The sequence below is a fragment of the Bos taurus genome, chromosome 12 (assembly GCF_002263795.3).
Source record: "Bos taurus isolate L1 Dominette 01449 registration number 42190680 breed Hereford chromosome 12, ARS-UCD2.0, whole genome shotgun sequence".
NCBI classification, from domain to species: domain Eukaryota; kingdom Metazoa; phylum Chordata; class Mammalia; order Artiodactyla; family Bovidae; genus Bos; species Bos taurus.
Window position 1 is genome coordinate 49,899,515 of NC_037339.1, and position 20,895 is coordinate 49,920,409.

A 20,895-nucleotide genomic window follows, 5' to 3' on the forward strand; every position below is an offset into this window, starting at 1 on the left:
AATGTTAAATGATACTGTGTAGTTTCAAAACACATGGATGATCATTTCAGTGAAATAAAAGGATGCCCTGTGATCAGAGAAGGAAAGCTATAATTCCTAAACCTATGTTGCTTCCCTGGTGGCTCAGTGGTAAAGAATCCTTCTGCTGAGCAGGAGACGCGGGTTCAATTCCTAGGTCAGGAAGATCCCCTGGAGAAGAAAATGGCAACCCACTACCTGGGAAATCCCATGGACAGAGGAGCATGATGGGTTACAATCCATGGGGTCGTGAGAGTTGGACACAACTTAGCAACTGAGCACAGACAGAAACCTATGTTATTCGTATTCTGAATATATAAAAAAGGAGAATACAATTTGAACTTGAATGATAATAAAATATGTTCTGGATCATAATTTCCAATTATTATTCCCAAGACACTGACCTCACTCGAGCTTCATTTATCATTCTTGATTTTATGGCTACACTTTCCAAATATTTATAGATCCATTTAATCAACAAATATTTATTGTGCTCCTAATATATGTTTAAAGAGCTGTGCTAGTCATGGTTGGAGAAATAAGATGGCTATGCTATCCTTTATTCCTGCCATCCAAGGTCAGGTAAACCTGATATCTGCACCTGTGACTCTAAAGCAGAGTGGAAGGGAAAGATCACTGAAGTTGCAGTTACAAATCAAGGGCAGTTAGAGTACTGGCAGAGTTACTTATGATGATACTGAAGTCACTGAGAATGTTGCCAGGGATTAGAATGAAAAGAATACAAAGTCAGGTACTAAAATCTTAGGGAAGCTAGGAATTGAAAAGGGCCTCATCTTCATGTGTTTAGCATTTCCCTTTTTTCCTCACTGAAACGGTATATTCGTGTTCAATATGTAACATTATATAAATATTACCTCTTTCATATAAAACTTTTGAGATTTCTTTATGGTGACTCAAAGTAGGTGAGCAGGAGGAATGAGTACGTCTTCTTCAGACATACATAGATGCACATCGATGGTAGAGAAGACACCATGAATGATATGATGTGACGCTAAAATCTAGAAGGGCTGGTGCCTGAGAGAGTGACCAAAGCCACTCTCTGGGAACCAAAGAACAGTGAGTGAAGCATGAGAACTGGAAGCTGTGGTGCACATTCTGGGAGTCTGAGGACCAGCAGGCAGGCATTATTCACTCCTGAGCATCCTGGCCTCAGATGCCAATCAGGCTGAGAATAAGAGGAAAGACTCCCTGGGCAAAGAGACTGGTAAGAAGAAGTGTGTGTGTGTGTTGGGGGTCGGGGGCGGTGGACGACCACTTCTGAGACTGTGAGCTGATGCAGGAAGTGCTCTAAGAGGCTGAATGAAGAGATGAGACTTAGGATTAAGGTACACCTCCACTTCAAGCCAATACACGAATAAGTGAAAAAGCTGCCAGGTGTACAAAAGACATTCGGGGAAGAAGGCAGGGTAAATCCAGGTGTCCTGGGGCCTGAAGTTTATATAACATGGAAGCCTTCTTGAAAGAATGCTGAGCTGTGCTCAGTTGCTTCAGTTGTATCCAACTGTCTGCCAACCCATGGACTGTAGCCTGCCAGGCTCCTCTGTTCAGGGAATTTCCCAGGCAAGAATACTAGAGTAGACTGCCATGCCCTCCTCCAGGGGATCTTCCTAACCCGGGGATCAAACCCACGTCTCCTGCATCTCCTGCATTGCAGGCAGATTCTTTACTGCTGAGCCAATGAGAAGGTCCCTTGAAAGAACACAAAATTATAAATACAAAAAGTTAGGACTCCTCTCAGAAACTTGAAAGATATCCATGCAAACAGGGCTCTAAAGCCTAAACTTCAGTAGCTTCTAAGCTGTACTGGGGAAGGAGCTTGAAATGGATAATTTGAGAACTTCGCTGCTGCTCCTGAGACATCTACAAGTTTCTAAAATACTAAAGCAAAAATACTTCAATATTTTCTGCCTTCTGTGGCCTGAGAATCATCGTGGCCCTAAACTTTAAGTGCTATGATCATAAAGGTTGGCCATGGCGATGTGAAAAAGATGGAATTGGGAGAAGTGAATTAAGAAATATATGGAAAGTCCATCAACAGATGAATGGATAAAGAAGATGTGGTATTTATATACAATGGAATATTATTTATCCACAAAAATGAATAAAATTGGGTCATTATAGAGAGGTGGATGGACCTAGAGACTGTCATACAGAGAGGTAAGTCAGAAAGAGATAAATAAATATAATATTTTAATGCATATATGTGGAATCTAGAAAAATGGTAGAGACAAACCTATTTGCAGGGCAGGAATAGAGATGCAGACTAAAGAATGGACATACGGACACAGGGTCGAGGGAGGGGTGGGGTGAACTGTGAGATTAGGACTGATAAATATACACTGCCGTGTGTAAAACAGATAGTGGGAGCCTGCTGTACAGCCCAGGGGGCTCAGCTCAGCATTCTGTGGTGACCTAGAGAGATGGGCTGGGGGAGATTCGTGAGATGGGGGTCCAAGAGGGAGGAGATATATATACATATATATATATATACACACACACACATGGCTGATTCACTTCACTGTGCAGCAGAAACTGACACGACATTGTAAAGCAACTATACCCCATTAAAAAAAAATTAGAAATAAATGGCTTCTTTAAAAAAAAAAGAAAGAAAAAGAAATACATAGGAAACTCTTTGCTAAAGTGAGATAAACATACTGATTTCCCTTGCCAAATTTCAAAAGATGACTTTGGAATCAGAAAAATACAGTTATACAAACATGTATGCAAATTTGAGCATTATTTTAACATACATAAAACAGAGTATATAGAAACATGAGGGATAAAATACCACATATCAGAATAGAGTAATACTGTGTGTGGGTTGGTAATATTTTTACATTTTTCATTATAAAACACATATGATTATACTATAGGAAAAAAGGATAATCATTATCAATTCATATATACTCATTTTAGTTCACTTGAAATGAACTCATTTTGTTCATTCTTCTAAGATTTTTAAAATTATACACTTTATCTTATGTAATTCCCTATGTCCTTTGAAATAGAGGATCTTCCTCAATGTTAAAACATATCTCTATTACTTATTCACTAACTTCTAAACTGCATCCTCCTTTCTTTGAACCTGGTCAAGCTGCATTCATGCTCTAACCATCCTTTTCATCCTTGTTGCTAACTGCTTAAGAATAGCTAATGTAGCCCTCAATTTCATTAATGGAAGCATAATGCCCAGAACACAGGTGTTAATAGCCCTTCTCTACCCTGGACTGGGCAGACCACATGTAGATCACTGTGTTCATTCCCAGAAACACATTTTATAAGGGTCATTGACAAATGGAATTACATTCATTCAAAGGAGGATTATCAGGATGGCGAATGCCAAATGAGGGACATTAAAGAAATGGAAGGTGTTTAACCTTGAAAAGAAAAGCCCTGGAATGAAATGGGGAGACATGATAGATCCCATCAATTATCTGAAGTTTTGTCATGTGGAAGAGGCATTAGGCTTGTTCCTTGCAGCTCGACCATCAGGTGGAAGTTACTGGGAACCAAGTTGCTGCTCGATTGCAGTGAACTTTCTAACAAGGAAGGCTGTCTGAAATTTTAATAAGCTTACTGTTCCCCATCCTGGAGAGTGTTCAAGCAGAGACTGGATCACCACCTGGCAGATGTGCTTAATTGGAAGGTAAGTTCAACCAGCTGGAGTTACAAAGTCAGACGTCTTCAAAGACTCAGGCTAAGTATGGGAGAGGAAGCAGACCAGAGTGTTAATATGGAATGATGGAGCATGTGGCATGCCAGAGAGTGATGCCCCCACTTTAACGCACACCCCAGTTTATGGCTTTCACATTATTTTTGAAGCATTCAGAATACACACATAGACATACACTGTTATCCGATTATATTCAGCCTAGAGGCACTAGTTAACGGCTTTTAAACGGTGTTATTTTTGAGATGTCTTCCATGATTAAGATCCCCACATTCTAGGATTGTGTTCAGTACTGTGCCCTAGGGATTATATGATATCTTTTTGTTAATGATCACAAATAACTTTTTGTTTATTCTAACTTGAATGAGAATTCTATCACTTCTAGGATTTTGATATTTTACACTTTTCCACGAAAACATGGACTTTTATCAGTTGGAATGTATTTCCATTTTTTTCTCATCACCACTTGAAAACCTATGATGAATCAAGAAGGGACAGAAGCAGTCCTTATTAACAGCACTGTCTTTTATTAATAGATGCAAGTAAACAGGATCCTTTGAAACTAAGGATTTGAATTAGATTCTCCCACTGAATAATCTGTATGAGTGCATTCTTTTTCTTCGGCATTTCACAGCAATTGCCTTACCAATAAATAACACAGAAGAGTGATAAAACTATACCTACTCTTTGAATAACTTCACTGTGTTCAGATAGATGAATAAAACTCTAAATTTTATTCCAAATAGCACATTTTAAAGAAAAGTCTATTTTGACTTTTACTAAATTTTCTAAAATACAGTTAAAATGATGTTTTCGATATGTAAATAGTCAGATCATTGACAACAAATTGCATGTTTTAGAGCTACAAAATAATGTTCAAATAGAAAAGCAACCTTAAGAATACAATATACTGTACCTTGTTTAATACAGCACTATTTTGAGTCTCTGATATTTGTGGTGCCTGATCAATGCATTCATGTGTGAGATTTGATAAAAGTGATATTTTTCATAGATAATTGTGTATGCATGCTAAGTTGTTTCAGTCCTGTCCAACTCTTTGCAACCCTATGGACTGTAGCCCATCAGGCTCCTCTGTTCATGGGATTCTCCAGGCAAGAATACTGGAGTGGGTTGCCATTCCCTCCTCCAGGGGATCTTCCCAACCAAGCGATAAAACTCATGACTCCTATGCCTCCTGCATTGCCAGGCAGGTTCTTTACCACTAGAGCCGCCTGGGAAGACACAGTAGATAATTAACTAACGTCTGTAATTGACTACTGAAGAGGAATAAAATATTTGAGAATGAGAATAAAGCTTACGAATTTAGTTTTGGTCATTGAGTTTGAAGCCCTCTCAAAATTCCCATGTGTCTAGTCAACAAAGAGATACAGAGAAGTCTAGAACTCAAAGGAGAGGGGTGCACTAAAATAATAAATTTTGAAGTTTAGGTGCTTTTTAAAGCTAAGGGAGTTGATAAGCCCATACAGTAAGAGTAAGTCAACTGAGGAGAGAATGAAAAAACCTGGGGATCTTTACTTGTGATGTTATGAGAAGGGCGGGGGGAGGTTAAAGCAGTCTGAAAAAAAATCAGAAATTGAAGAGGTCGAAGGGCTGAAACTAGCCCATGGAAAACTGTTTCATGGAGTCCAAGTTAGCCCAAGTTTCAAGAAAAAAAGAGGCGGCGACAAAGCCAAACTTCCTGGAAGAAAAATATCCCATGGGTTGAAAGAACCTTGGTGACCACAGGCAGAGAAGTTTTCAGGGAAGTGAAGTCTAAATCCTGATAAGAGAGCCCTGAGAAGAGGCATATGAGGCTACGGACATTTGTTATGAATTTTTCTTTACTTTGCGCTTTTTTGTTGTGCGTTATTAGCTTTTCCTTTATTTTCAAAAAGATACATATCTTTTCAACATCTTTAAATAAATGCCATATCTTCTTTCTCTGCTTGGGTTGGCTCCTTAAAGTTACACACGAGCTCATCTCTACTTCCTCAGCTCCTGCTTGCCTTTCTCTTTGGTGATATCCATCCTAAGAAATAGGGACACTAGAATAGACGCACAAACATCTTCAAAATGACGGTATTCAAGTACAAAAATTTGGGGAAAACCCAAAATGTCCCAAATGGAGAATTAAATAAATTATGGTATAGAAGACTCTTGAGAGTCCCTTGGACTGCAAGGAGATCCAACCAGTCCATTCTGAAGGAGATCAGCCCTGGGATTTCTTTGGAAGGAATGATGCTAAAGCTGAAACTCCAGTACTTTGGCCACCTCATGCGAAGAGTTGACTCATTGGAAAAGACTCTGATGCTGGGAGGGATTGGGGGCAGGAGGAGAAGGGGACGACAGAGGATGAGATGGCTGGATGGCATCACTGCCTCAATGGACGTGAGTCTGAGTGAACTCCGGGAGTTGGTGATGGACAGGGAGGCCTGGTGTGCTGTGATTCATGGGGTCGCAAAGAGTCGGACACGACTGAGAGACTGATCTGATCTGATCTGATCTGATGAGTATATATGTGTCAGTTGTGTCCAACTCTTTGTAACTCCACAGACTGTAGCCTGCCAGGCTCCTCTGTCCACGGGATTCTCCAGGCAAGAATACTGGAGTGGGTTGTCGTGCCCTCCTCCAGGGGATCTTCCCAAGGCAGGGATTGAAACTTGTGGCTCTTGTGTTTCTTATATGGGCAAACAGGGAGTATAAAACTTCTAAAAATGAATGAGATAGAACTGTATGTACTAATATAGAGAATTTAAACATGTTGATAAAATTTTCTAAAGCAAATTGCAGAACAATAGTGTCATATAATAATGTTTAAATACACACATGTATTTATCTACCTATATATCCACTCATTTATATATTTATGCTTTAATGAATAACAGGCACAAAAGGATACAACCCAATTGCTAACAATTTCTAATTAGCTGAATGTTTACAACACAAAGCTACTATTACCATATTTTCTATAATTTTCTTTTTCCAATAAAGCATTATACATAGTTTATATAGGTTTAATTATAATTTTATTTATTTACTCATTAGTATACTCTATCAAATTAAGACCCCTTTCTTCTATTCCTATCTTATGGAGAGATTTATCAAATGGATATTGTATTTTTATTCACATATCATTTTCTCCACTAATTCCACTCCTCAATATCATTCTTAAGTAAATATGTACAGTAGGATATATGTTCAAAGAGTATTTACTATTATCTTACTTGTAATAGCCAAAATTAAGAGAATACCCAAATAGTCACCAACAGAATAAGGGTTAAATAAATTATGGTACATGGACATGAAGTATTCAGCCATCAGAAAACAGCCTTGTCACCAAGTGCATGAAAAGATGTTCAACATCACTCATCACCAGAGATGCATATCATAGTGAGACACCTGTTAGACTGGCTATTTTCAAAAAAAAGAAGAAATAACAATTATTGGCAAGGACATGGAGAAAAAGGAACTCTTGTGCACTGAATTCAGTGGGAATGGGAATCAGTGCAGCCACTATAGAAAAGAGTATGGAGATTCCTCAAAAAATTGAAAATAAAACTAGCCTATAATTCAGCAATTCCACTTCTGGGTATTTATCCAAAGGGAAAAAAAAAAACCCTCCAACTTGAATAGATATATTCACCACATTCATTGCAGCATTATTTACAATAGCCAAGATATGGAAACAAGCTAAGTGTCCACTGATGGATAAATGGATAAAGAAAACATAGTTTGTGTATATATACTATATATGGAATATTATCAGTCATAAAAAGAAGGAAATCTTGCCATTGGCAACAAAAGGGATGGCCCCTGAGGACACTATGCTACGTAAAATAAATCAGAGGAAGATAAATTCTGTATGATTTCACATCCATGTGAAATTAAAAAAAAACAAAAAACAGAAAACAAAGAAAAAAATCAAGCTCATAGATATGGAGAACAGGTAGGTGGTGGCCAAAGACAGGATGTAAAGGGTGGACAAAATGTGTCAGGGGGCCAAAAGTTACAAACTTCCAATTATAAAATGAATAAGTTAAATGGGATGTAACATACAGTATGTATTACTAACTAATATAGTTAGTAATAATGTGTTGCGTATTTGAAAGTTGCTAAGAGAATAAATCTTAAAAGTTCTCATCAGAAGGAAACAATTGTAACTATGAATGGTGTAGGATGTTAACTAGACTTATTGTGGTGATCTTTTTGCAACATATACAAATATCAATATCATTATGTTGTATACCTGAAACTAGTGTTAAATGGCAATTATCCCTTAATTAAAAAAAGAATTTTGGTTGCATTTATGGCTATGGTTTTTTCTTTTAATATTTATTCAATAATTTTTGTATATGAGTATAGTCTCTCAGACACTTATTCTTAGGATCAGAATAATTATCAGAATAATAAATGTCATTATTTATTTTGTTGTTCGAAGTTAAATTTCTTTTAACAAATGTCATATATTAATGCACATATGTGGAATCTAGAAACGTGATACAGATAAATCTAGTTCCAGGGAAGGAACAGAGATGCATGTGCAGAGAACAGAAGTGTGGACACGGGGTGGGAAGGGGTGAGTGGAATGAATTTAGAGTTTAGGTTTGACATAAATATACTGTCGCTGATGCTAAGTCGCTTCAGTCGTGTCTGACTCTTAGCGACCCCATGGACTGCAGCCTACCAGGCTCCTCCATCCATGGGATTTTCCAGGCAAGAGTACTGGAGTGCGTTGCCATTGCCTTCTCCATAAATATACCACCATGTGTAAAATCGATAGCTAGTGAGAACCCGCTATATAGCACAGTGATGACCTAGAGTGGTGGGATAGCAGGCAGGATGGGAGTGAGGTGGAAGGGAGGTCCAAGAGGGAGGGGATATATGTATACATATGGCTGATTCCCTTCTTTTCAACAGCAGAAACTAACACAACATTGTAAAGCAATTATACTCCAATAAAAAAAAGTCACCTGGATGTGTTTATTATCCACTCCCCCCTCTACCTCTAGATAGTCTCAGCTCTCGCAACCATCAGATTGTAAATTTGTGAATCTAGAAATCTATCTAAAAACCTTTGTTTTCCTCCACAGTACCCAGTATATCATTGAACATAGTAACTGCTTATCGAATATGTGTTGATAGAGAATAAGTAGAGAGATACATAGAGACAGATGTGTCTTTCTACCACAAGGTAAAAATCATTTTAGCCAGATAACTTCCTGCCTTAATCTTACAGATCTCAGGGGGGGAATTGTTGTTAGAGAAATCAAGGGCAGTACAAGCACATTTAAGGCAAAAGAAAGACATTTTCAAGACAATCCTCAGAGGTAAAGAACTATTTATATCAGAGCTTATTTCCCACTTAACATAAGCCTTGACTTCTTTCTTTCTACTATGTCACATCTGTGTTAAGCATTCTGACCTTTCCTATAAACTGCCTATTTACAAAGAAGAGCCTCAGATTTTAGAAAACCAAAACCCTAAAGACTAATTCTAAACCAATGTACAGTTAAAAAAAATACACACACACGACTAACGTTTACCCAACATAAGAAGGAAACACTACAAATTTTAATTACCCTAATTTAAAAAAAACCAACTGTTATTATTGCAATAATCAATTCCAAAGCTGCATATACTAATGAGATAAACACACTACTTTGATACTCCAAAGCTCTTGACCCTAATGTACTAGAGATGTGTGATTCTCTAATTAGGATTCATACCATCGTGTGCTATTACATTTATCAGCAGAGGAACGCATTTGTAAATTCCTTCCTGTGAGCAAAATGCCAAGTGTTCAAAGGCCACATCTAAACAGTCAAAATGAAGCAGAGTATCAAGTAATTATGTAACAAATTCCGACAGTGTAGACAATAATTACTGAGGCCAAAACATTCATCCCAGGCTCTGGGACAACTAAGCAATCTAAGAACTGGGCCAACTCCATGCAGAAACAATACTGAATTAAGTGTATATCACTAAATCACATCAGTTGTGTCCAACTCTTTGTGACCCTATGGACTGTAGCCCACCAGGCTCCTCTGTCCATGGAATTTTCCAGGCAAGAACACTGGTATGGGTTGCCATGCCCTCCTCAGTGAATCTTCCCAACCCAGGGATTAAGCCTGAGTCTCTTATGTCTCCTCATTTGCAGGAGGGTTCTTTACCACTAGCACCATCTGGGAAGCCCATTAAGTCCATATATTAAGATAAAGTTTAACAAGAAGGATTGCTATTCATTCCAATTAACGAAACTAACCATAGACAACCGTTATGATTGAACTCAGAAAATTAACCAAGTGCAAGAAGGACATTCCAGAACCTTGAATAGGTTTGCAGCAGAGTTGGAAGAGCTAGTCGGGGGTAGGGTTGGGCCGGGGAATTTCCTCAGTAAAGTCTACTTTTCTTATTTTATACTTGAAGTCATAAGACTTGACAAGCCGCTAGCCCACAAAGCTCTTCTTAATTTTCTAATATTAATATGAGTTGAAACAGGCTGCCTGCTCTCACACAGGGTCAAAGCTACAGTGTGCATTTGTACATGGACAGCTTCTATAAATACTATATTCCCTTTGCTTACTTTTGGAAACACACTACCTGATCCCCAATTAACACAATGATTTACGTAAAATGTTGTTGTTCAGTTGCTAAGTCGTGTCTGAGTCTTTGCAACCCCGTAGACTGTAGCACGCCAGACTCCCTTGTCCTCCACTATATCCCACAGGAGTTTGCTCAAATTTATGTCTGCTGAGTTGGTGATGCTATCTAACCATGTCATCCTCTGCCGCTGCCTTCTTTTGCCTTCAATCTTCCCCAGCATCCGAGTCTTTTCCAAGGAGTCGGAAAGTGTATGTAAAAGGAAAGCCCCCATTTCTTTGTTTCCGTGTTGTCCATCTGCAGTGTTTCCAGGCAGGGCCACATTTAAAGCAATACCTGGCAAGTATGTCTGTTGGAAATGAACCACACGTGCGCGCGCACACACACACACACATACACACACACAGAGGAAACCACCATTGTTCTCTTTTCCACAAGTTTGCAGGTATTCCACATGGAGAGGAAAAGACTCCAACTTCTTACATTTCCAGCGCTAACACCTCTTGCTCCTCTGCCTGCAGTTATTTCAAAGCAGAGTTTCATCAGGCAGCTGGGGCTCATCAGAGCAGAGACCTCAGTCATTCAGGGAGGTGCTCCCTCTTTGCCTCAGAAAAGCTTCAGGGATGAAAGGGGTCCTGATCACTGTTGCTTGAGATTCCGGTTTGTTACAGTGAGCAGTAGAAATGACACGATTTGTTTGGGGAAGCTGGCAGCGGTGGCGACATGGGGACTGCATGGTGGTGAGCCAATTAACTGGCTCCCCTACCCCCTGGGACAGTGGGCAAGGAGGATGCCATCTCTCAGTTGAGACCATGCCCCTCTGTCCCATTGTCATCACTTTTGAAGACTTCTATTTCAAAGGGTTCTTTAGAGATAGAGAAAAATCTGCCTATGGCTACTGAATGTGACATTAGTTTTGTCTGCAAATGACTTGATCAAATTATATTAGGTAACATTTATTTTACTATTAATTTACATGGGTTAGGCCAGGTTGGTTAAGATGTTCTGTCTCTGTTTTCCCAGTGTTAAATCAAATTGAACAGGAGCAACTGGAGGACACTATATTCCTTTTCCTATTTCCAATTACTCTTTACCGAAGAGCAATCTTTTCTCTACCCTGGTACTTTACTGCCATTTATTTATTACTGTATATGTATTAGAGGTAAAGAGTTGATCTTGTGATATTTGAGATTACACTTTAAATGGAAATAAAATTTTCACTTGGCATTAGCTATGGGCTTATGGGCTATAGTTATAAGTACAAACCTCAAAGGTCCACTGCATTATAGTTTTGAATCTGAAGGTATTATAATGACTATTTTGACACAGAATAGATTTTTATATCTGCCTAAGAAAGGGTAGAAATTTAATATGTTCATTTCATTAAAAGATGAGATTTTTTTAATGTAAGAAATGGTTGATAATACTAACTGGAATTATACCACTAGAAAAACACACTAAGAGATCAACGATAGGAGATCAGAAAAGAAAGATGTAGCATCAATTTAATAGTAAAAGATGATTTAATCATAGGAAACCCTAAGAAAACATTAAAATATACTTATGTAATGTCTTTGGACATGAAAACTGCAACTATTACTAATCCAGGTGGTAACTTTGACCAAGAGTCTAGGTCTTCCCTCTGTTGGGGGACATCATGCCGTGTCACCCAGGAAGGAAAAATAAATGAGTGAAAGTGGACCTGTGACAAGTCATGGAAAGCAAGTCTGTAAAGAGCTATAGCAATGGTGGTATGAATTGTTATCAATTAATTTTAAATTATTTTTAATTATTATTAATTTTTTCTAAAGAAGATTAATATTTAGATCCATATGAGAGACCTCTTATTTTTCAAACATTGAAAATGAATGCTTTCTCCCAAATTTTCTGGCAAAATGAAACAAGGTTTGGATTAGACCTTCAGGCAGCCAGTTTCTCTCTCAGGCTTAGGATTCTACAGGAGAAAGATTTTTGTTTTAAAAATATTTGGAAACAGTTAAAATAGGTTTAAATCATAGTTCTATGATGTTCAAAGGTGCTGCTTATACTTGTCATTCTAAGCCTTTACAATTAAGTGACATTTTAAAGATATAAAAACATTTTTTGCAGAACGGTGAAGGCGGAATCAGGAGTGTAAAAAGAAAAAAAAAATTACCCTTGAATGACAATCTGGTGAACAAATAAAAACATTTCTTGAAGAGATTATTAATGCAGGTCTAGGAGAAGGAAATGACAACCCACTCCAGTATTCTTGCCTAGAGAATCCCAGGGACAGAGGAGCCTGGTGGGCTGCCATTTATGAGGTCGCACAGAAGCGGACACGACTGAAGCGACTTAGCAGCAGCAGCAGGTCAAAATGAGAGGTATGTATACCACTGACGTAATCTTGGCACATTTTTATAAACCAATGAAGCAACACACTTATATAAAGTGTAAAACCACAGTATAAAACTATGTACCATATGTGATATGGCTGCCACCTTTTAGAGTCCAAGTTGATCTTCAAGGATCTCTAGAGGGGCATGAAATTCACCTTTTTTTGTAATTGGAGTATAATTGCTTTACAATATTGTGTTAGTTTCTGCTGTTCCACAAAGTGAATCAACTGTAAGTATACATATATCCCTCCCTCTTGAACCTTCTTCCCACTCCCCCTACTTCTCTAGATCATCACAGAGCACTGAGCTGAGCTCCCTGTGCTATACAACAGCTTCCCACTAGCTCTTTTACACATGGGCGTGTATATATGTCAATGCTGATTAGACCTCTTGCAGCTTCTATCCAACCCCCCTTTCTTTTATTCTGTGCTTCACAGTGAACACATACACTATCTTGGCATGATGTTCTTTGACTCAACTCCAATCTTTTCCATGATATAAAACTCCAGAAAAGCTTTCACATCAGTGACTTCCACTCAAATATAAGAGCTCTTTACAGTCTACTAGAAATCGTAGAATGCATGCCCCTGTGATATGTTTTATCCATTACCATTTAATTTCAAAATGGCTGAGTGAAATAGAATTGTGGTTGTACCTTTTAAAACTACTCTACACATTGGGAAGTCTATAATCTCCTTTAAAGGTAATTATAGCTTTTACAATCTGAAACTTTTACCATAATTATTCTCCCTGCTTATCAACTTAACTGCCCTCATATCAGTTCAGTTCAGTTCAGTTCAGTCGCTCAGTCGTGTCCGACTCTTTGCGACCCCATGAATCACAGCATGCCTCCCTGTCCATCACTAACTCCCGGAATTTACTCAAACTCATGTCCATCGAGTCAGTGATGCCATCCAGCCGTCTCATCCTCTGTCGTCCCCTTCTCCTCCTGCCCCCAATCCCTCCCAGCATCACAGTCTTTTCCAATGAGTCAACTCTTTGCATGAGGTGGCCAAAGTATTGGAGTTTCAGCTTTAGCATCATTCCTTCCAATGAACACCCAGGGCTGATCTCCTTTAGAATGGACTGGTTGGATCTCCTTGCAGTCCAAGGGACTCTCAAGAGTCTTCTCCAACACCACAGTTCAAAAGCATCAATTCTTCGGCACTCAGCTTTCTTCACAGTCCAACTCTCACATCCATACATGACCACAGGAAAAACCATAGCCTTGACTAGATGGACCTTTGTTGGCAAAGTAATATCTCTGCTTTTTAATATGCTATCTAGGTTGGTCATAACTCTCCTTCCAAGAAGTAAGCATCTTTTAATTTCATGGCTACAATCACCATCTGCAGTGATTTTGGAATCCAAAAATAACTTGCTTTATATTATTTACACTGACTTTTAGTCACTTCATTCTTACTACATTTTAAGAGGTCATTTGCTTTGCACATTCACTTAAAGCTACCTTTGAGTTCTTTATGTGTCAAGTATGCTACACTTATTCTAGCCACATAGTATCTCTTTGGAAAAAGATGAGGGTGAAGTTGATAAGTAAATGAGCAAATAATTTTTAAAAATTAACATTTTTGAACTTTTTTGAATTGAATAGTGTCCTCCTGCTCCAAATCACATGTTGAGTCCTAACCCCCAGTCACTTCAAATAAGTGATCTTATTTGAATACAGGATCATTACAGAGGTGATAAATTAAAATAAGATCATTAGCATGGTTCCAATCTGCTTGGTGTCCTCATAAAAAGGAGAAACTGGACAAAAATACATAGAGTGAAGATAATGTGAAAAGACACACAGAGAAGAAGGGCCTCTATAAGCTAAGGAAAAAGGACTGGAACAAACCTTTCCCCCACAACTTCAGAAGAAACCAACCCTGCCAACACCTTGACTTTGGACTTCTAGACTAGAACCATGAAACGATAAAACTGTTGCTTAAGCCACCCAGTCTGTGGCACTGTATCACTGTATGACAACCCACTCCAGTATTGGTGCCTTTAAACATCCCATAGACTGAAGAGTCTGGCAGGCTACTGTCCATGGGGTCGCAAAGAGTCGGACACAACTGAGCACCTAGCACCAGAGTATACTAGATCTACTATTCCAACGTCAGAAAGAGGCAGAATAGTAATGATCAAGGAAGGCAACAACAGTCACACTCTCAGAGTATACTCATAAGTTATATGGTGTGTATGAGTTAGTCACTCAGTCGTGTCTAACTCTTTGTGATTCCATGGACTGTAGCTTTCCAGGCTCCTCTGTCCATGAAATTCTCCAGGCAAAAATACTATAATGGGTTGCCATTTCTTTCTCCAGGGGATCTTCCCAATCCAGAGATGGAACCGGGGTCTCCTGCATTGCAGGCAGATTCCTTACTGAGTGACCAGGGAAGTCCTGAGTTGCATGGCCCAGGTCTAAAATGTCAAAGGGGCATTACATTGTATAGAAAAGTGCCTCTACCTTGTACCTGGAAATTACCAAACCTTAGTAAAGAAGGATGCTCAGATGGTATAATGTTAGTCTCTAGGGAGAAAAATGAGGTAATTCTATTTTTAAAAAATATTTTCTCTGTATATTTCAAGGTTTATAACTCCCAAAGAGATTCTCATGCATCCCTGTTTGAACCAGATTCATTATGTTTGGAACAAAAAACAGAGCAATGTGTCCTGCAGGTGCAATGTTTTTTCAAGCAAATCCATTAGTCCACCAGGAGTTGCCCATTAAACGTGTGTCTTTTTACAACCAGCTGGATCACTTCCTATTACTCATAACAGGGTTATTTACAAATGAGACACTGAAGGTATAACAACGTCTACCACAGCCAAGGCACCTTCTGTTCTATTAAGAATATATAAAAGTAAGCAACAGAAAGAAAACACATTTCCCGCCAGTTAACAAGATGCTAGTTAAGAGCCTGAGGCAAAGCCCAGGGCCCTTAAACTAGCCAGTCATTAACTGCTAGGAAATGCCTACAGAGAGGTCACCCGTGGTGATGGTGAGAGAGCAGACGGACCCAGGAGAAACATTCACAGCTGCGTGATGGGGAAGCTGAAGATCTCAAGAGGACAAATGCAGAAAGACCCAAGGAGCCTTTTTGTCTTAGTTTTCATCCAAAACCAGTTCCATTATACTGCAGCTTTTTCACGAAGGGAAAATCACTCCATCACCTTATGGTGGGAGGCATCTTTTTCCTCCTCCTTGCTTCATATGTTTGTTTTTCCAAGATTTTACTTCCTCCTTTTCAGTGTAATGACAAACTTTCATGTATAAGATCTGATTACAGATCTGGACCCAAACATTAGGAATTTCAATAAAAGAATTTGTAATGAATGTCTGCTCCCTTCTATGATTCATTTTGGTTATAAATTATATTCAGGGCTACTTTGTTCTGACCAAGAATCAAAATGAAACCCAACTACCATATAGTACCTAGGTTAGGCTAATCTTAAATCAGCAGTAAATTTACTCCCTGGAAGCATTCACAGCATGCCATTCCTACTTGATTAAAGATTTTTGAAAGATCAATTTTTGTTTGAAACAGCCTTATGCCTGGAGCTGCTTATGTGATATACTGCTCTTGGCTTTTGTTTCCAAAATGTCAGCAGATGGAGAAACTGAAATGAAATAGGAGGATCTGCAAGGGTCCAGAAAAAGAAATTAAAAGTTATCTCCTACTGCTTCATGTCCCAAATTCATTCACCACCCCCATCCCTAGTCTTATATCCATAATACTTTGCTTCTCCTTGCCCACTAAAACACAGGGCTTTCAAAGATCTTTAGAAATCCCAGAAATTATCAACTGACATCAAAAGTAGGAGGGTGCAATGCAGATAGTTTCCACAGATTAAACTAAAGAGAAGTAGGGGAGTTTGACATCATTTACCCTACAGAACCCCATTCCAAATGCAACGTGTATCTTTATCCAGATATACTGCTTTTGTTATCAACAAGGGACATATTTTTATAATCTTTCAAGATCTCATGCTCAGTCTTTCCAAGATCAACACAAGCAATTAAGCATTGTGCCAAACTTGCATAAAAACTAGTGTTAGCAGTGACCACCCCTTAAGAATACAGTTTGGTAACCATTTGTTTACACTTAATATTTCACTTGGCACAAGTCAGTCAACTGCAAGGAAGCTAGTAAATGAAATGTTCTCTACCTTAGTCACATATTATATATCCAAGCATGTAGACTCCACCAACCTGGGCATTGTTTGACTAATTTTGTGAGATAATTACCCATGCAAACTATTTAACAGAGAAGAAAAAAGGAGGTGACTTTGTCAGAATATCCCTTCTTAACTAAATATTGAATATGTCCTATTGCCATGAAAAGCTTACTGCTGTCGTAGAGAGAAATTAAGGGGAAATGCATTTGAGATGCTGTTCTAAGTGGAGGCTCTTTCAGGCTGAGGGATTTCATTAGGGACCCTCATTCTGGCCCTGAACTTGGGCAGGGTAGAAGATAGGGATGGCAGTCCTCACTCTGCTTAATAAAAGTCAAAGTAAAAGTGAATTCACTCAGTCATGTCCAACTCTTTGCGACCGGATGGACTGTAGCCTACCAGGCTCCTTTGTCCATGGGATTTTCCAGGCAATAGTACTGGAGTGGATTACCATTTCCTTTTCCAGGGGATCTTCCCGACCCAGGGATTGAACCTGGGTCTCCCGCATTGGAGGCAGACGCTTTACCGTCTGAGCCACCAGGGAAGTCCGTCTGCTTAATAAAGTGGCAATTAAAATATAAAAGTGACCTGGAGAAAACCATAATTCAAAAAGCTACATGCACCCCAGTGTTGACTATAGCACTATTTGCAATACCCAGGACATAGAAGCAATGTGAATGTCCACTGACAGAAGAATGGATAAAGAAGATGTAGTACATACACATAATGGAATATTACTCACCCATAAAAGGGAATGATACTGTGTCATTTGCAGAGACATGGACGGACCTAGTCTGTCATACAGAGTGAAGTAAGTCAGAAAGAGAAAAACAAATATCATATACTAACACATATATGTGGAACCTAGAAAAAATGGCATAGATGATCTTATTTGCAAAGCAGAAATAGAGGCAGATGTAGAGAAAAAATGTGTGGATACCCAAGGGGAAGGGGGAAGTGGGATGAATTAGCAGACTGTGATCAACATATATACACTATTGATACTGTTTAAAATAGATAACTAATGAGAACCTACTAAATAGCACAGGGAACTCTACTCAATCCTCTGTGGTGACCTAAATGGGAAGGAAATCCAAAAAAGAGGGGATATATATACATATACTGATTCAGTTTATTGTACAGCAGAACCTAACACAACATTGTAAAGCAACTAAACTCCAATAAAAATTAATAAAAAAATTAAAAGACAAAATAACAAACAAAAATAAATGTATCAAAATAGCATGCTGCAAAGCTTACTTATAAATTGTAACATATCAAATTTCCCAAATTAAAAAAAAAAAATTTAAAGGAAGGGGTAAAGCTAAAGAGAAAAAAAAAAAGATGAAAGAGGAAGCAGAAGAGCTATGTTTTACTTAAAATTTCCCTCTGGGAGGATTTAAAAGATAACATTTCTCCCTTCTCCAACATCTCATCAAATTCCACATCATAATCTGGTTCAGACAACTTCATTTTCCTGGTTTCCTGGCAATGCAAAAGCAGTTATTGCTATAAATGGTCATTGACTGTTTTAGTATGTGTTATGACAGTAAGGAGCTTGACGTTGGATACAAATATTGCAAGTAACAGTTTTATGATATTTTGCAATCAGTGCCTCATTGTTAGCTAATTATTCAAGGACAGAGGGTTATAAACGACCAGTTTATGACAGCAGGAAAGGTCACCAAAATTGGGAAGAATTGGGTTTCCCCAAATTGCTATGTGTTTCTTGGCATGCTGATTCATACCATATAAATTTATATAAACTGAAAAGCAAAGACATTACTTTGCCAACAAAGGTCCGTCTAGTCAAGGCTATGGTTTTTCCTGTGGTCATGTATGGATGTGAGAGTTGGACTGTGAAGAAGACTGAGTGCCGAAGAATTAACGCTTTTGAACTGTAGTGTTGGAGAAGACTCTTGAGAGTCCCTTGGACTGCAAGGAGATCCAACCAGTCCATTCTACAGGAGATCAGCCCTGGGATTTCTTTGGAAGGAATGATGCTAAAACTGAAACTCCAGTACTTTGGCCACCTCATGCGAAGAGTTGACTCATTGGAAAAGACTTTGATGCTGGGAGGGATTGGGGGCAGGAGGAGAAGGGGACGACAGAGGATGAGACGGCTGGATGGCATCACTGACTCGATGGACGTGAGTCTGAGTGAACTCTGGGAGTTGGTGATGGACAGGGAGGCCTGGCATGCTGCGATTCATGGGGTCACAAAGAGTCGGACACAACTGAGCAATCGAACTGAGCTGAGGCTTCCCTGGCGGCTTAGATGGTAAAAAGAATCCACCTGCACCGCAGAAGACCTGGGTTCAATTCTTGGGTGGGAAGATCCCCTGGAGAAGGGAATGGCAACCCACTCCAGTATTCTTGCCTGGAGAATTCCAAGGACAGAGGAGCCTGGCAGGCTACAGTCCCTGGTGTCACAAAGAGTCAGATACAACTGAGCAACTAACACACATACAAGACTAATTCAAATTCCCCAACAAGTTAAGCAAGACATGTTATTTTTATCTCTGCTCTCAATCACCATTCTGGAAAAGAAAATAGTTTTTTTCATGCCATTCCATCAGCATTTACGTATTTAAAACAAAAAGCATATCGTTAGCAATCAAATGGCCCTGAGTTGTTATTTAATCACTAAGTCACGTCCAGCTCTTTTGTGACCCTGTGGACTGCAGCCTATCCAGGCTCCTTCCTCTGTCCATGGGATTTCCCAGGCAAGAATACTAAAGTGGGTTGCCATTTCCTTCTCCAGGGCATCTCCCTGACCCATGGATCGAATTTACTTCTCCTACCCTGGCAGGCAGGTTTTTTACCAGTGAGCCACCAGGGAACTCCCAAATGGAATTGTATTTACATGACAGTTTAAAGTCATTACTTAAATTTCCAGTGCTTGTTTATGTTTGCAACTGGAAAACACTAGACTTTCCATTTTGCATATAGGGAAAAAAATACTTTTATATGGTAAGTAATTATTTAAAATAATCAATTCCTTAGTCCAGAACGAAGATTCTTCAACTGCTCTTTTCTAATTCTACCCTCACAGACTCAGTTTCCAAAAAAATATTGTTCTTCATCTTAACATTTGCCTCTACTCCTTTCACAAAATGAGTTGGATTTGGAAATACAGATATAGTTTACATGTAAAATGGAGGTAAGTTATTCGATCTAAAATTCAGATCTTTGCGACAGCCTGCCACGAATCTATCAATCAATATAACTGAGCCTGCAGTACTACAATTTGTTTATTTCCTGTCATTATGCAAGTTAGCAAACACCTTCCCTTCAGATTGCTGCTTGTTGACATTTACAAAGGCATGTAAAGCTTGGTCTTATGTAATTCTAGGACTTTTCTGTACAATGGCTTTAGAAAATATCTAAAACTTTTCTGGGTTTGCTGAGTGAGTATGCTGAACGACAGCTTCAGTGTCCTAAAACATCAGCCCAATTGCCTTCAAGGTATCCTTTTTAAAAATATTTTACTGAGTTATAAGAACTTTCATAATCATGGATAGATATCTCCATATCCTAAGAATTTACAAATATCAATAAAATGTTTCTCTTGTATTTTGACCTAAAAAAAAAGAATCTATAGTTAATTTCTCATGACATGCCCTTTGCGTGCCTTTCTTTAAATGATGGCCTAGCCACAAAAGGAAGATAGATTCTTGAGGAGTTTGGTGACTTAAAGTCTGGTGACTTTAAATGATGGCCTAAACAAAAGGAAGATAGATTCTTGAGGAGTCTGGTGACTTAATTTGCACTTATACAAAATAGCAAGACAGAAAGTTGTTTAAAAACTTACAGGGAGGTTATAGGGATTTATAGGGAGAGGAATAATTTACATGGAAAAGAATAACTTAGTGAAATTTTTAGAACTGGATGTATACAATGTTTTAAGAAACAGCTACAAAACAGTAAGTAAAGCATGATTCCCATTTTAACATGTTTAAAAATGTAGATATAACAAATATATCTATTTGAATATCTGTTGACACATATGTATGTGCATAG

At 38.6% G+C, this 20,895-nt stretch overlaps 1 long non-coding RNA gene and 1 other non-coding gene across 2 annotated transcripts in view; both read right to left on the reverse strand.

Moving 5' to 3' along the window:
- LOC112449131 (uncharacterized) overlaps nucleotides 1-20,895 on the reverse strand; it is a 50,413-nt gene that overhangs the window by 20,312 nt on the left and 9,206 nt on the right. The window lies entirely within an intron of this gene.
- TRNAW-CCA (transfer RNA tryptophan (anticodon CCA)) lies at nucleotides 17,345-17,416 on the reverse strand. The gene has a single exon. It is a non-coding gene; the product is annotated as a tRNA-Trp (tRNA).